Genomic DNA, 19,834 nt, shown 5'->3' on the forward strand with positions numbered 1-19,834 from the left:
GTCCTCTAAAATGGAATAGTGATTTATTTATCTTGACGAGGTAAAAATCTTTGCTTGTTACTTAAAATAATTAAAAATCTCATGAAATTAGTTATTTCGAATTAAATCTTTTTTTATTCGAAATTGAAGCATTGCATCAATAGCAACGATAAAAAATATTTTTAGAAATTACTTCAATAAGCTATATTAAAGAGCGAAAAGTTTCAAATATTAGAGATACATTTGAAATTTTAAATGATTTCAAACATGTCCATATACTTCAAAGGACAAGATCAAAATGGAATTTTTAATGGAATTCTTACACATCCGAGATCAATCTGAAGATAAATAAAATATATTAATATTTTAAAATTGATGAGTTTAAATTCTGAAGCATTCCTATGTAAACATAACATCTTTGATATATTTTTCAATTTTTTTTATTTATTTTTAGTAACAGAGCATAAAAAATTGTTTCCAGATTTTTTTAAAGAAATTGTACTTTGTAAATTTCTAATATGTTATTCGATATATGTTTTCTTTTTCCCTGAGTACAACACGTTGGACCTCAAAAAATTTGAAAACATAGGAAATATCATAATGTGGGATGCAGGAATTTTAAGTTTTAATTCTCAAATTTTAGTTGGACTTTTTTTTAACTAAGTATATTATGTCCGAGGTTTCAAAGCACTTTTTTTTTCCAGAACGACAGCTATACCTTCCTTTTGATGGTTGAAACGCGCGAGCGCGCGCGCACACACACACACACACACACACACACACACACACACACACACACACACACACACACACACACACACACACACACACACACACACACACACACACACATACACACACACACACACACACAAACATTTCCTTTTATAATTGTAGCTGTGTACTTTTTGTATTAAAATTATTTCAATCTGAAGATTGATTCATATCGAGCATACCTCACCTTATAATAAATAAGTGGTGGAGACATTTTTCTACATTTGGCTATTTTCGTAATTAGTTCCTGTCGGCCTCGTATGTGAGTTCACAGTTCTTTTCTTAGCTCTGTTTAGCTTTGCAATTATTGTCTGCTTTTAAAAAAATTAAAATTTTCAAATTAAATATTTTTAGCTAGTTTTAAAGAACTCGTACAATATGGTCATATGTAAAATATAATTCTACATCTGTCACTAGACAATACATTTACGTATTTTTATTTCTCATAACATTTACACTCACGTTTTTATTTACATTTCCAAATACAGCTGTGCGCCTTTGACCTGCAGTTATTATAAAAAGAATGTAAATGATAAAGTAAATTTTATTCACGTAAATGATTAATGATGAAATAGTTATTTATTAAATCTTTTTCACATGACAACATGATATTAACGAGAATTTTAGATTTTTAAAGGCTTAAAATGATTCGTTCGTATATTTTTAAAACCTTTTTAAAGGACTTTTTAAAATGTACTCATTATGTTATTATTTAACGAATGAGGAAACTCTTTATTGATCTTTATAATTTGAAAAAAAAATATATAACTTCTTTCTCAACTTTTTTTTTCTTAGCCTTATTATTATTTTTTTTCTTGGTTTTGTTAAAGCAGCAGTTTCCATTGAGCTCCTTTCAGTGTTATTTTTTTTTTTAAGTTTTGGGACTATCATTTAATTTTAGTGCCTGCAGGGCTTGGTTTTTAGACATTCAGTAAAATTTTGAAATTGACGTTTTGCATTCTTTACGTGCTCCTATTCTCCCTGTACCTTTAGGAAAGTCCACACACAGAATTTCAGATCATATGACTGAAGATATCAATCGTATATTTAGGCTAGAAAAATTTGGTCAGAATATCTGTTGACAAGCTTACAAAAATTAAGTCATGCATAAGATATGGATAAATCATCGTCAGTCACAGATAAAGGCAGGAATTCTTCATTAGAAAAATATACTTATTAAAAAAAATAAAATCTGTAACTTATGTATTGAAGCATTGAACCCCTCCATGATGGAATCAGATTTAGAAACCCGTTTTTGCCATTTTATATATAGTAACTAGTTTGCCATTATTACTCCGTATTAATATCTAGTTACTCATTACCTATAATAGGTTTTTAATGGATAAAACACCCCAGTCAAACGTGCAGCGTTCAAAAATTGCATGAAAAATATCATGATTATCCCACCATATATTTGTCATCTCTATAACAGTAATAAATGCATGAGTATCATGGTTGTCAATATCTAAAAGTGCAAGTGTTTCGTAATTTGAAGAAATATGAAAATAAAGTGCTTAAATAATTTAAGAAATGTAGTCTTGTAAAATAATCAGAAAATCGAATGTGTATCATGTTAGAAAAGAATCGTAAACGAAAAGAAACTTTATGATTAAACTAAAATTATTACCATGTATCAAATAATAATAATAATAATATATGATTATAACTCAAAAGTATTGTTATTAATATTATTTTCAAAAGTAAATTTCTAATCTACTGAAAAATTAAAAAAAAAAAAAAATACTTTGTTGTCCCCAAACATATTTACCTTCCCTCCATCACAATGTTTTTTTTTAAAGATAAGAATGAAAATATCTTCCAATAGTCCGTAAGACCGAAAAATAGATAATATACACCAGATACAATGTACAAAAATAGATACAATGTACACAAATTACCCTCTTCGTCACAATCTGCTTGAATGATCTTAATTGAATATTGGGTATAGAGGTTGATCTTGGTTCCTCTAAATAAAAAGGACCGAATATCTGATCTGATGAAAAGAACAACACATCATAGTGGTCACAGATACAACATGGTATACTTTCATATTTAAATCTTTATAATTCATTTTGGTTTGGAATAGAAAAAGCAGAGTTTCCACAGAATGAGAATGCTGGCATTAATACCATTTTTAATTGTATCAAAAAGTGCTATGAAGCAGAAAGTTATGTTTGTGATACTTAATTTTCAGCAGTGAAATAAAATAAATATTTTTATTCATCAAAGTATTCATTTTTTTAAAAAATAGCAACAAATTAATTAATTAAAGTTTAACTTTCTACTAAAAAAAATTACAAATTTGTTGCCTATTACAAGCACAGCCCAAAATAATCAAAAATACAACATTATTTCCTACACTACTTTTATTAATGCTTAAAGTTGAGTGATTGTTAATTTTCTTAAAAATTAAGATTGGGACTCATTGTATTAAATTGAATTATATATTAAAAACATCCATTGGCAGAGTATTAAACTGTTACGTAAGTTAATTTTGAAATTGAGCATTGTCTAGGTAGGGTTGAATAATGATAGTCGAATGTAGTATTAAAAGTTATGCGATAAAAAAATCACTTTATTATTACCGTTCATCAAATTTCATTCCCTTCATGATATATAAAATTCAAATCATCAATGCAAACTTTAAAATTTAATAAAAATGCGAGCCTAAAATAGAATTGCATTCCAAAAAATAAAATTTCATACCTAAACAAATAGACTACATAATGTCCTCGGTAATTTTTTTTTTTTTTTTTTTTTTTTTACATAAAAGTAAATTGCTTCTATTATGAGACAGGAAATATTTTGAAGAATAGGGCGATAATCAAATGCGAAAAAGCAACATCTGTACAACTTGCTTTGTTGCAAGCATACTTTTCAGACAGTAAAGCAATCATGATTCTTTTGTGTTACAGATGTTTCAATTTGTATTTTTTGCTGACAGTCTTTTAAATTAGATTTAGATTAAATTCAAATTCTAATTGAATTAAAATACAAGAATTTTTCGATATATTAAATCAAGAGTATTCTATTACAAATATAAATTATTTTGTGTCTGTATTTCTGATTGATATTTTAAAGCATAAGGGATTTGATCCGTGCTTAACATACAGGAAAGAGAGATGACAGTTGATTTAGGACGAGAAGAATTCTAGTGAACAGCAATTTTTACCAAAACTAAAAAAGATATTTTTTTTATAATAATCGATATATTAACATAATGAATCTTCATTCACTTTAAAGAATTATAAATTCTTAAAAATGTCCACACTTTATTGGCGATAATATTTTCTTGCTCCCTTTTATGTGTTATTACAAGTGATGAAGTTTTAAATGAAAGATTCTTGCTTATTTCAGACAATTTAGATGTAAAGTTCGATTATGTATAATTATTCTCTTTGAGATAAAAGAAGCTTAACGAAAAGGAATATACAAAATTCAAGTATTAGGTAATTATTACATGATATTCAAGATGAAAATCGTACAATTATTAATAATAGGCATTAAAAAAGAATTGAAAATCATTTAAGATTTTGAGTTAATTGAACTAAGAATTAATCATAATATGAAATATAACGATTTCATGAATTAATTAGCATAAACTGAGGATTTTGTTTTTTTCTCGTCACGCATTTTTATGAATCATAACCTCTTTGAAAAAAGCAAGTATGAAATTAATCAATTTAATATCAGTATATTTGTGCATAATCTGTATAAATGTTAACTATCAACACTGATATTTTTAGTTAATTTTATTTTGGGACAATTCTGAGAAATATCGTTTTAATTTTATATCTTGAATTATTAAGTGCCTTTTCCCCCACATAGACTTTAAATGGAGAGATATTTTCATGTAATTTAAATTTGTATATTTAAAGGGAAAAAAAAGAAAATCGATGTCAAAAGCTATATATTGAGTTGATAGCATACCCAAATGAAATTGTACTTTTTTTTTCAGTCTTGTACTGTCTCTGATATACATGATACGGAATTTAATCGCACGAAAAACTCAATAGGATGTTAAGTATTGAATACATTTCTTTTTAAAACGTTATAAGACAATATGTATTCTGATTTTATTTCTATGTTTACTCAGAAAATATCTGTTTTGTCTTATTGAAAAGGACGATTGATCTGAAATAGATTTAAATAATTGAAAATTATTGCAAATTATGAGATACATTATATAAATGCATTATTTTAAATATTAATGAGAAAAATATTTGTATGGAATAGAACTACTCAGAGATAATTGGTATATACTTCTAATATATTTAATTTCGAAAACATAATTATTAAAATTCTGCATCTTTTCTTATGCAGGTTAATATTTATCATAATTTGGCATTTTCTTACAAAACTGTAGGAAATAGTACATTCTTTGATATTATACAGAAAAAAAAATGCAATTAGATGTAAAAGTCATTTTCTTGAAATATTGAATAACTGGATTTATTTTAAGTTTTATTTCAAACTAGAAATTCAACATTAATTTAAAAGTAAAATAGTTAAATCAAAAATATTTATTATTATTGGTTATTTGTTAGAACGTGTTCACAAGGCCCTAAGGCTATATTTTAAAGCAATTATATTATTTTATCTGCTTTTACAATTTCGCCCTTTTGCTATTGAGGATAGGACATTATGTAAGAATATTATTTTTCATTTGATCATTGATACATCTTATATCAGAAGAAATTTTATATCCTAAATTTTAGTTTTCAGGTATTACTTAAATTTATTTTCTATTTTATTCGTATTTCTGATATTAGCATACGTTTAGATATATGTTTTTAATTTCTAGTACTATTAGTATAGTTCTTTTAGTAAATTGTTGAATATTTGATTAATTAGCTTAATTAAACTACTCTGAAATATCATGAATTTTCCATACAAAGAAAATGTTAAGAAATGCATGCTTTCGAAATCATTATATTACATAAGGTAAATCTAATAATTATAGGGAATTTTAAAACAAAGTTCTTATCTCTATAGTTTTCCAATTATTTTGATGTTTTGTTTTTCTGTCTGTTTTCTTATATATTAAAAATATTCATTTTAATATAGAAAATAGAAATAAAGTTAAATTGCTAAAGCCTTGTAAGAGGATTATGTTCTGCGGATTAAGATATTTAATACTGTTCGTCATTTACTTCAAAGGTCTTAGTAAAATACAAGCTACTTTGTATCATTTTTTAAATATTTTTTTTCTGAGGGGAAATATTTTATTTCTTGTAATATTTTGATATCTTCTTTATAAGTGCTTATATGGATTCTTTTATAGATGTAACATATTAACAATGATAATTCACTGCTTTTACCTATTCATATTTTAAGATTAGAAATTCTATTGTATTTGATTAAAAATCTTCATAATAGTATGTTTTATTTAATTTCCTATATTTTTGTGGTATTTTAATAACATTACATGCTATGACAGCAATATTCAGTTATTTTCTTAATCATACTTCCTAATATTAAATATTATTTTTGAATAATCGACCTAAAACTATTTTATTTTAAATTTGTTTATTCATTGTAATAAAACATTTCAGATTTATATTATAAAATAAGCTTTTAAATTTTTTGGTTGATAAATGATAAAACTACCATAATATTATGGTATTTCCTAAATTTAAATTGAAAAACTTTTTCCTTTTAGCGAAGTTTTCATGATTAAAAAAGAAACATAAAATAATATAAATGAAGCTTTTACAAAATTAATGGAAAATAATGATTACCAAAAATACTTTATGATTTCAAATTATAATCGAATTATATTATGACTATTGTTAGCTTAAAATAAATTTTTAAACATAAATAAAGATAAATTTCCAAAAGATGTTAATTGTTCCAAGTTTATTTTTAATTATAAAATTTTAACGTAAAAGTTTATTTTAAACTAAATCGTTTATATATTAAAATATACATATCATAGGATATGCACAATAAAAGTCACCTAAGATTTTCAGTTTATAAACTGGATTAAAAATTCTCAGAGACTTAGGCAATTAATAATTTTATTAATTCCACCGCTATTATAATAAAACATTTTCCTAAATCTGTAAGTACATTAATAAAATCATATAAATATTTTTTAAATGAATTTAAGAATTCATTTTTCGTGAATTTCAATTTTTTAATAAATTTAATTTGAGATATTTTCTTATGTTGAAATTTATTTCTATTTAATTGCCACATCAGATATATAATAAGCATATTTAAAATATAATTTTATTCTCAAATTTGTAAATATTTATAACCTTTTGACTGAAATATTTTATGAAAGAACTAAATCTTAATTCACACTAGATTAGATACTGGAGCTCCTCCACATTGCTCGAGCATTTTTTTACAATTTCTATTTGAAATCCATTGGTAATACTATCAAGGATTTTCAGCTATCTTCATATCTCTTGGGAAAATTTTGCTTTGAAACACATATTGTCGAAGGTAGAAGACATTTAAAATTTTAATTACCATATCTGCAAGCTTTTTTAAAAAATATTTTATTTCCTATTTTAATTAACTATCATATTTTTTATGATTTGTGACATATTGTATCAATCTGATATTTTGTTTCAGGTATGGAAAAGTATTAAATATGGAAAATTCACACAGACTAAGAGAATCATTTTTTAACTAGATTAACTCAGACTAATAATCTCTTCGACCTATCTGGTGCTACAATATGAATCAAAACCAAAGTATTGAGTCACCTAGTTGGCTGCCCTGCCTTGGCAATTTAGCATACGTGATTTAAAAAAAAATATTCGTTGTTTATCCCAAGCCATTTCAGCCTTTTATTCCATTAATGGTGCAGACACCACTAAATAATTTCTGCTTTTTGCTATGCTAACTATATTTGCAAAGCATTTCCTTTCCTCGCGACTCACCCACCAGTCAGTCACTGTCAAAACCAGGTCACTGGAATGTCATCATAATACAGTTTCTGTAGAAGCGAATTTCCAATTTCTAGTCATCAGTATCAGCTACATGACTGTCTGCATGAATGAGAACCAATCGCCACCAAGAACTTGGTTTCATTCTAATGAGGGAAAAATCGGTTTCCTTTAGTATCAGGTACGATCGAGTATGAGTTAGCAGCACCTCTACTTAAGATAGCAAAACCTGGTAACAAGTCTAACTTTACTTATTTATTTAACACGAAATGGATACCATTACGAATGGTCTAGAATTGCAGTAGTTATCCAATTAACGCTTTTCATGACCACTTCAAAAAGCAGTATTGATAAATAGATAACAGTAAACATTGATAATAATTAGCCAAAAAATTCGAGAAATGCTTTCTAAAACACTCTGATAATAAAATAAGACGTACACACATAATAGAAAAAAATATTTTATTTGTGCAGTTGCTGATAATAAGGATAAAGGGATTGTAGATTTGCAAAAAATTATTGATATGAGACCGCTCCTAATATGTGACATATAAGAATGAATAACTTATATGTTTCAATTTTATCGCTATGAATTTTTATAATAATCAAACTTATATTTTCTTACTCTTGTAAAGTGGTTCCTTAATTCATACTGGTAAACATGCAAATACTTCTAAGATGCTTTCAACATTTTTTTATAGAATTTGTAAATGTCAAAATAAATGTACTCTTTAATAAGTAATTTAATAATGTAATAATTCTTTTTTATATTAAAATTTTTTTTCAGATGTTCAAAAATTGTTTTGAAACTAAATTAATAAGTTATTATTTATGATGTCTGTTTAATCTTAATATATCTATTCATTGAAAAAATGATAATGTGAAATAATTTTTCCTTAAACTTTAATAAAAAAAAAAAAAATGTAATCCATAAATTTCGTGAATTTTTGTGCTGATTTCATTTACAATTTTACAGCATTATTTCAAATTTTAATAATTTCATTCCCCAAAAAATGTAATTTCTAATTGTCTTTAATGATGTTATTAGGATTTTATTTTCAGATACTTCACGATATTCATGATGAGTATTTGCAAATTAAATGTGTCATTCAAATTATATGTTATAATTTATTTATTGTATTTATAAATTGAATATTATGCATGATGTTGAATAAATAATGATAATTTTGAATAAATTGTCAAATATATCGAAAATTTAATTTTTTCATACCAATTTTGCTTAAAATGTAAAATAAATGTTTTGAATGCCTTTCAAATATATATATGCCGTATATATTCATTAACTATTTTTATTAAAGTTTTTTTTTACTTCTATTCGGCTACTTAAGTAGTTCACAGTGTAGGCATTTTCATTATTAAACAATTGAAATCTATTATAAATATGTGAAAGAATATTTTTTCCAATGAAGCATGCATAAACATGACTGTGAGAAATGTTTACGAGTTAGCAAAAATAATTTTAAATTACTTAGACGTTTTTAAAGACAAAACATTAATATTAATTTTTCATTAAGAAAAAAACAGTTGCTACAGTGTTTTGTAACAAAAATAAGAACATTCAAAATTGTATCGAAATTTATAATACATTTATTATGAATAATTTTCACAACCATCTGGAAGTAATTACCTTTTTTTTTGAAATTGCTTATCATAATTTGAATAACTTCTTCCAAAAAAATTATAATAAGTTAGCAGGAAATTTGGTATTATAATAAACTTTCACAATGAAAGAAAAGTTACACTTTATATTAATGTCTCAGAAATATCAAATATGCAAATAGAATTGAATTGATAATTACGCTCCGCAACTGTATTATTTTTAATGAAACATTGTATTTAATTTATTTTAATGCTTGCATAAATAATTATTGACAATGAATGTTTGATTAAATATGAATTTTATGCATACATTCTATTTATAAAAAAAAGTTAATTTTTTCTTGCTTATTTTTATTGCTTATTCACATTTTCTGTAAAATTACTTCAAATTCAGTGATGTTTAATTTTGAAATTTTTCCAATTTTACAAAGAATTATGAAAAGGAAGTATTTTTAATAGAATGTTTATATTATAAATGAGTACTTAATATCTGAGTGATGTAGTACTTGAGGTTCACAAGTTTACTTGTAAAGTGAAAAAAATCAAACAAATAAATTGAAATTCACAGTTAACCAGCGATCTATGCCTATGGTACTTTTCAGGACACTAGTAAATCTAGACTATTCAGAGATGTTTCATTTATTTAAGTATTTTTAAAGCAATGAACATAAAAAAAGAGATATTGAACATAAATATAAAAATTTCTGGAGCTGCAAAAGAGGTTTTTTTTTTCTTGGTTAACTATACGTTAATAATTAAGATTCAACTGATTGTTTGGTGTAACATTTTAACTCTCAACGCAAATTTAAATGTTCCGAATATGCGACATCATAAAATATCAATCTTAAAATTGAATAGATGTACAATTATCAAAGCATCATAATCGGGTAAAATTGATTAAATGCTTTCATAGATAATAGCTGTGAATTTTTGTTTATTAACATAAATATAACTGTTAAGTACAATTTAACAGTCTCGTTGAAATAAAAATTCAAGTAATTTTATATTCATCTGATGTGCACTCGTGCATCTTTTGTTGTTGTTTCGTGATACATAATTCACTTTAGAGCGCAATCTCAAAAGTATTTTTCTAAAATTTTGTTCCTGAAAAAGTGTTTTAAGGTGAGATTTTACATTAATTACTCTTAATAAACCTAACTTAATAGGAAAAGAAAACGTTACAATTAACAAAAAAATCATATTTTTAAAGCTGAAAATTTCATTGCATAACATCTTATAAATTTAACATTTCATATATATATATATATATATATATATATATATATATATATATATATATATATATATATATATATATATATATATATATATATATATATATATATATATATATATATATATATATATATATATATATATATATATATATATATATATATATATATATATATATACTTCAGCGAGTGAAGATTTTTTCTTATTTCTAAGCGAAAGCAATTACTTCAATTATTTCGGTTACAATATTTTTATTTGGTCAATTATCATATAGATAAATTGCTTATAAATTCTGTGAATATTATAAATAATAAAACAATACATTTATGGATGAGTTTATTTCGCAGTTTCTTTTGAAAATAATTAAATTAAAATTTATTTTGTAAATTCAAAATAAATCAGAATTCCAATAAATCTTTATGTAAAATTGATTTGAATACATAATATATTATTGAGATAAAAAAATTAATGAAAAAGGTTTTTTTTATGGGTTATTTGTTGTTTTTTTCGGAAAACAGTCTGTGTAAGGAATTAATTCTTTTTAAATATGTTCAGAAGCGAATGAAATAGAATTAAACTTTTCAAAAACTACCTAAAATACTTTAATCTAATTCTATCAAATAATGCATTCGAAAATTCCTTCAAGATGAAAAATACATTATAGCATTTTCAAAATACATGCTTAGAAATTTATTTCTACCTTATCTCTGCTTAGTATCCAACCTCTTTTTTTTCAAATATAATATCGATTTTTCATCTTCGAAATTAAAATTAGTTAATGTTTGATTATTGTATTCTAAAAAAAATAAATTTATATATTAAGATATTAGAAAGACGCGCCCGCTAAATAAGCGGTTGCCCATATTTATTATAGAAGAGAAATCCATATGAATATAAATAATCACATATTCTTTTCATGTTAATTTCTATCAACCTTTTCCATTAAAATATCTGATATCAAATTATGAAACCAAAAGGTTTGTTTTTCAAAATATTCTTATTAAAAAATACTTCTTCGAAAAAACTGGTTTACATTTTCAATAATGGATTTACATCCTAATATCAATGTTTGAACTCTATCACTGGAAATACATCAGCTTTAAAATTTATTGCAGAAGATGAATTCTCATCTGAGAATTCATTTCGGTTTCACATTCTTTTAATATTTAATAGTTAATGTAGAGTTTTATAAGATTTAATCAAAATAAATTCAGCATTTATAAAACTTTTATTGGGACGTGCTTTATGATTTAGAGATAAATTGATTGAAATATTGAAAACAGTTTTTGGAGCTGGGTAATTTCATTTTTTAAAGTTATAAGAACAAATTTTATAAAATCTCTAAAAGCTTAATTTAAAGCGTGTCATGTGTGGAAGTCATGTTAATTTTCATTGCCACTCCTGTATTTTAAGCAGACAAAAAAGCTCAAGAAAATACTAAGCAAATATTAGCACTACTGCACTATTAAGCTATTTTAGGAAATAATTTAAATAAGATATTGAAACATATATAGTTCCGCACTCCATTCTGAGATTTAACTCACTGCATGGACATTTGCTTTTGAAAAATTATTCTTAAAGTTAGTTTGAGTGCATTTATTTTATAAAACCTATTATGGTAAAATTTTTCAGTTTTTTCTAACAGTTTTTTTCTTTAATTCTTTTTTTGTAATATTAAGTATAGAATATATATTATTGATGTCAGTTTTTCGAAGATCTACTTCAATTTTTGAAAAAAAAAATCTTGAGTGAAAATTAATTGTTTCACATTTTTTATTTACAATTCATTTTATAAGAATGGGTTATGGGATTAAGGATATATAAGTATTTTAATTTAATTAGGAATGTGATAAAACAAATTACAGATTAAAATATATATATGAAAAGAATTCAAAAGAAATTGTGATCAAGATTTTAATTCCTTTATATGTTGTTACCTCATTTATTTTTATGTGTGAGATTATATTTTTGTTACAAATTTCTTTTAATCAACGAAAAGTATGAAGTATTCTATGAAATGCAGTTAATATTATCATGGAGACGCTTGAATAGTTGGAATTGATTATAATTATCTTGAAATTCACATAAACACGCACAGATGCATAATGTATATACAAATTGATTAGAAAATTCTATTCTAATTTACTAGACTCTTATTATCAAACTATTAAGAGAAATTAAATAAAATTTTCACTTAGTTTAATTTGAGATAATAGCTTAAAAATCATACAAAAAAAAAACAAAAAAAAAAAAACAGCTACCCACTAAAAGTTATAGTTACATTGACAAAATTTAAGCATTTCAAATAACAACCGCTACTTTTTTATCGGAATGTTATCTACATAGTGGGGAACCATAAATGATGTTGGAACTATACTTCCAACACAAAAATTACATGCTAGACAAAATAAGAAAATTGAAAACAACCAATAAGGGAAATGAAGCAATTAAAATAAAAACATTCATTGTGTTTCAGAAAAATGTCGTCTTCAAGCATGCTAACACTTTACCTGCGATAAATATTGGATAGCATTGGAGCAAGTATCATGAGAAAAAGAATTCTGAAACCTGACATCTGACATCTTTGAAATGGGATTCAGACTACGAATTAAATGAATGCACTTAGGATTTTTAGGTATCTAAATAGCCAGGAGGAATCCATTGAGGGGGAGCTAAATTGGGAGATATTGGAGGCTATGAAAACGTGAAATCATTACAGATAACCCTGACATAAACTATTTTACTAAAAAAAATTTGTCAGAAGACACATATGCAGAGAACAGCTTGCTTCTACTCGACACTAGATGAAGCATTTTATTTTTGCATTTCTGAAACTACATAATTAATCAATATTTCTAGACAGCGCATATTCACTGCTCAAAACATTCGTAGAAATTCGGCAGCTTCTTCAATTTTCTTCAAAATGTAAGAATCGGGGCTGAAAGTGCTTGTTATACCACATCACCGCACTGTTTCTTAATGTAGCGAAAATGTAACTACATCAATGGGATTATTTCCTGCTCAATGCATGCAATTCGAATTAACTTTGCCAGCAAGAAAGTAACATACCTTATCCATCCACAGAACATGTAATATCCAAATGTTCTCATCGCCATGCCGCATGAAGAATTCATTATCACAATAAAACTGCATTTCGTTATTACTTGTTTGCAATATATGAACACACCAGAAAAGATTCGGAAATATGTGGAGAATAGAGCGAATTATCCCTCTGGCCTCAGAATTTGGAGAAAGAGGAACTTTCAATATGAACTTAAATTATTACCTCATGGACTTTTGCACAAATCTTGTCTGTAATAAAATATATTCCATGACGATATGTACATTAAGTGTCTTTAACTTTGTTTATCAAGTCCTGTCTAACTTATACAGCACACGGTTGCGGCGTTATCCATGGTCTCTGCATTATGCATAATCAGAATGAAAAAGATATGGCTATATTTTATAGAGCCTTTTCCTTTACTAACTGGCGATGATGTCGGTCGCGTACCTTGTTCTTTTTTTTTCAGTGCGTTCTCTTTTTCTCTTTTCTGTAGGTTGAGATTAGAGTTATATGAATACATAGACATTATATGAAATGTGACGCCATCAGAAGAATATTGCTCACTGGTGAGCGCTATAGCTGCTTTCTCTTTTATCCTTATTTTGTTTAATCGAGTCTGGTGATTTTCCATAATATATTTAAGACTTTTATTTATGAATATCACATACCAATAAAAATAAATGCAGCTATCTGAAATTGTCGACATTTTATTATTATTTTATTTTTTCCCCGTGAATTTTAAGCACATGACTCAAAATACCCTAAACAGAAAGTCAGTTCAAGTCCTATGACTAGTATGGTAGCTAGAAGCTAGTATATCGAAATAGTTTTTTTATTTTCATCGTGTATATATATATATATATATATATATATATATATATATATATATATATATATATATATATATATTATATGGGCCCTATTACACTAATTAAAGAATTGCTGTAAAAAAAATGTATGAAAAATGTATTAAGTATAAATTTGCCTCAAATTAAAAAGAGAAAAGTGAAATTTCCCCATTAAATCATAAGAATCTATGATACGTGTTTTTACTTAATCTTGAGCTAGATAATACATTCGTATCTTCCAAAATCAGCATTTTAAGGTGCCATAACATATGAGATGGTGAAACACGAAAAGAGTAACCAAATTCTATATGTTCAGAATACTAAACTGCCAAGCAAGTTGTAATTAAGGAATGGATTTCATAGCTTAGTTGAATTGTTCTGTAACTAGCACAGATTCAGAAAAAAATATTCTACTAATATAACATTGGAACAAAACTGCAGAATGTTTTTCTTTGTAAAATAATTTTTTTTTAAAATTTAAAATGGGTTAAAAAAATCGACATCAAATCATAAGGATCTCTGGTACGTAATACCTCTTAAACTTGATCTAGATAATGCGTTCTAGCTCAAGTTTAACTTGAGATAGAACATCAAGTTATTTAACTTGATGTTGCCAACACATATGTGATAATATAACAGAGAAAGTTTTAAAAATTATCTACACTCAGAATAGTAAATATCCACGCAAGATTCAATTAGGGGATGGAGATCGACAGCGAAGTTGAACTGCTATGTAGCTCAGTTGCAGCAAAAAATATTGTACTAGAATAACATATGAACATCCTGGTGAAAGAATCCTAAATATTTTTTGTCTGCAGAATGAATATTTCTTATTTAAAATGGAGGATAATAAAAAAATCGACATTCCTAAATTGATTTGAATGAAGCTGTTTCAATCATTTATAATGCAATGCAGCATCAAATAATGATTCAGTTTCATCTCTACAGCAAACTTATCCAAACATCATTCATTTCAATACTATGATTTGTCAAATTAAATTTATATTAAAATATTTTTAAAAAAGTTATCTCAGACATTTTTACTTGTTATTATAATATCAGTTAAAAGTTATTTGTTTTTCCAAAGCATAGGAATGTTTCCTTTCACAGAACTGATTCTAATATTCGCGATTTATCGCGTATGTATTGTGACTACAGAAAAGGCGCCAGTGTGATTGACCGATTCGAATCACGCGCTGACGCTGATTGGTTTGCATCTCCATTCAAACCACCACCATCAAGTAGTATTCTTATCGATTTTGCGGTGCTGAAATCTTGAGGGAAATTACGAAGACGCCCGGATGCTTCAAGATCCGACGATTTGTCCTAGCCTAATGATCGTATTTCGCGTTAGGCTATGACAGCTCGGCGGAGGCTCGTGTTTTGAAACCGAAGTGACTTAAGTCAAATTGAATGTACTAAAAATGAGATTCATGACCCAAGCGTAATAAAAAATTCAAGTCATCAGTTGTGTCTCAAGTGCAAGGGAGAGAGGTACATGTAAAAATAATTTTAACAGGATGCTTTGAATTGGGAACGATAGAATAAAATAACTACCCTAAGAATAAACTGTTATATAAATTTTATTTGCTTTACAAAATGTTGTTATTCAAAAGAAAAATGAAATCTTTTCAAGATTAGTTTAATGAGAAGTAATTCAAGTCGTTATCTATTGCAGTTTATAAAATATACAGTGATTGATGACAATGATGAAATTCAGAGATATCAGTAGGGAATAAAGCTTTACTATAACAACTGAACGTATTGTAAGTATAAAAAATGTTCAAATAAATGTAGTGCGTTTATCATAAATATCATCGAAATTTATTCTTCTATTTCTTATTAGTAAAATAATTTGTTAGTGATTTTATTAGTTTCAAGTTTGTCAAAAATCAGTCATTAATATATATTACAAATATGACAATCTTTATATCAATATATAACATGTATATGATGATCTAATTTATGAAAAAAATGCTCTCATATTCTAAAACAAAATTATCTCTGGTAAATGAAAATATTTATAAATGCTTATTATTTGACAATTTTCTAAATTCTTATAATGTAAAATTTAGTTTATCATGCTTAGTTTTTGTTCACGGAATTATTTGGCGATAGACTGATTTGTATATTTTCCAGTTAATACCATAATTTTTAAAGTTCTAACGTAACAAAATGTTTATTTGTTCGATTATTTTGTTCGATTTCTTAAAATCATTAAATTTATTGGTAATAAATAAGTTTATATATTATTAATAATATTAAATGTAATTTATCTTAAGTATGAAGAATGTTGGTAAATACTAAATTGAGATTAGAGTTTTATTGGATAAAAATCGATACATCATTTAAATATAGTAAAATATTTTTTTTGTTGTTGTTCTAGTATATTTATTTAAAGCACATAAATATATGTATGCAAACATAATTGTCGCTTTTCTATGTTTTTTTTAGGTATTTATGCAATATTTTTGTATTTATATCAATCAGTTCATTCTCAGGTTTAAAATAGTGTAATGAGTATATTATTTTATATGTAAAGTATTCTAATTGATTACACTTTATTTGACACTGTTTACTCCATTTACCATGTTTGAAAGCATTTACTTGATAAAATTAATTCTACAACATGTTAAGAAATGATTTACAGCAGGAAGATATTTTAATTTCTTTTTGTAAATTAATTTCTTTGGAAACAAAATATTTGAATGAAATATAAATAAGAAACACGAAATTCCGAGATCATTTTTACAATGGATGTAATTAGGAATTTCAGTATTACAAATAATAATAATAGTATTTAATATAATTATTTTACTAATAGTATTTAATAGCATTTAATTATTATTATTTAATGCAAAAAAATCTGGTTACACTGCAATTTTAAATGGATTTTACAGATTAATTTTCGAGACTTTATTTTTTTTTTCAATTGAATGAATAATTGGATTGCAGTTTTATTCTCAAGAAACATTACAATTCTAATAATAGATTAAAGATAAATTAGTTCTTTAACTCGTAAAATATGTCTTTCACTTCTTTCTCAATTACTATTTGAAATAGGTGCGAGATTACTTTTTTCATTTAACAAATGTTCGGCATGTTAAAAAATATAGAATAAGATTGAAAGATCATTCAATTACCATTTGACACATTCATAGAAATTTAACGAACTATCATGACTTCTCGAATTCCTATTTATTAACATTAGAAATTCTGCTAGATTCGGAACTCATCTATAAGATTTCTACTCCATATAACAGAATAAAATAAAGAATACCTGAAAACTGTTGAAATAACATTTTTTGCCGTGCATTTTTGTAGATCTTAATATAAATGATAACGTTAATATAATGAATCTGAGATTTCCAGTCTTTATAGCATGATCAATATTGATTATGCATCTCAAAAACATTTATATATTGTTACAAGCCTGTAAAGTTTCTTCCCAGCAGGGTAAGTTCTATCACTAGAAAGACCGATATACAATCATCTCTATTGGATGCTGCTCGGGTGATGAGCCCAGTAACCCCAGAGCTTGGCGACCATTTGGAGAAGCCCGACCAACGAAGAATTTGGCTACTTTGGCGACAAATGTAAAATGCTGCAAACTTCGAGAATTTTAACGATCCATCCAATAGAATCTGAGATACACCTGATTGGACCAGAAGGTTCTAGGACCGCCTCCCTGGAACTATAAAAAGTTGGCAGTCTTAAGCTGGAGTGAACCAGATCGGAAAATTAGACAAGTAACGTGTTTTCGATAGGTTAGCGAAGCCACGGTGGAGTGCCAGCGTTTGTATCGAGCTCAAGCAAGTGCTGAACTGAGCTCTGTGCCGAGTCCTGTTGTCTATTGCGTAAACAGATCAAGTCCTGTGTGGAGCAGCCAGTCGTGTAGTAATGAGTCGGCAATTGGTTACAGCTAAAGCTAGGAGACGGTGGAGAAGTTCAGCCGTCTGGAGAGACCGTAGAGCGAAGCACCGAGGATCCGCTCTCCTGCTGAATTCTGTCTGGCTGCTTTGAGTGCTGTGGTCGATTACTATTTGTGGGCTATTGTTTGTTGTAGTGTGCTGCCCTGTGTTCGCCTCGGCTGTGTATAGTTGTCGTTTTTGTATTTCTCTCGTCTGTGCACTCGTGTTCCTCATGTTAAATAAATGTCGTCGTTTTTTTCTACTGGGGCCTTCTGATTGTGTTTTCACACCATACGCCCACTACAGGCAAACCCGGTGATCCGTGACAATATTTATTTGTCAATGATTTTTACTGAATTGCTTCATCATATATTAGCTAAAACTATTCATTTCATTATTAATAATGATCCACTGATTGTTAACTAATCTTATATATAAAAATAAACTTTTTTGTAATTTTTTTATGATCCGATTGTGTTCATCCCATTGCGATAAAATTTTGCCAATTTATTGCTTGTACTTGCATGAAGGGTATATGCATAGTACAATTGTTATATCTAATATATAGAACAGAATTTGTGTGTGTTCGTATTTTTTGCACTGCCGTACCATTCATCCGATTGCGACAAAATTTTCCCATAAATTCTTGCAGTTGTGTGAAGGTTATAGGCATAGTAAAATTATTATATCTGATATATATAAATGAATTTTTGTTTGTTCGTATTTTAGAGGCTACCATACCTTTTATCCAACTGTGATAAAACTTTTAGCAACTTATTACTTATTGCTCTCCATTTGACTGACATTCTAGATGACAATCAACAAATTACTTCAAATGTACTGAATAAACCTAGAAAATCCATGTTTTTCATACGGCCAGTTGGAAGTTGGATGATCACGAGTCGGACAGCCAAGAAATTTATTTGTTTGTGCTGAAGACGGAAAAAATGTTATCTACCCGAAAGCCCTTGAATAATATTTATGCTTCTCCTTTATATATCACTGCATTTCAATGAATGTATTCATTGCCGAAAAGAAAATAAATATCATTCTTTCTATCATTCCTAATTAAACAAGATAGCCATTTTAAATTCCAAACGATATTGCCAAAATTCTTCCGCCGCAGCAACGTGCCGGGTACCAGCAAGTAGTCAAATATAATTTTGGCACAACAAACCCCTGAAATGCATGAAGGAAACATTTGAAATTTGGATATCATAAAACCCATCCTATTATAGAACAAGACAAAAAATTATTTAATAACGTTTTCACAAATATTAGATACAATATACAATATTATATTAGAGATATAAATATTCTCTTTATTGCTTGATTATGAGGTGAAATCCTTGTAACAGAGTGTCTCTGAAATAGAGTTGTTCACGCAGGAAAGATACAACATGATTTTAAAGTAAAATCAACATATAACGCAACATAACTATACAAGAATAATTTGAAAGGGAAATTCACATCCTTAGAAGTTTAACGAGCTACCTTGGC

The sequence above is a fragment of the Argiope bruennichi genome, chromosome 5 (assembly GCF_947563725.1).
Source record: "Argiope bruennichi chromosome 5, qqArgBrue1.1, whole genome shotgun sequence".
NCBI classification, from domain to species: domain Eukaryota; kingdom Metazoa; phylum Arthropoda; class Arachnida; order Araneae; family Araneidae; genus Argiope; species Argiope bruennichi.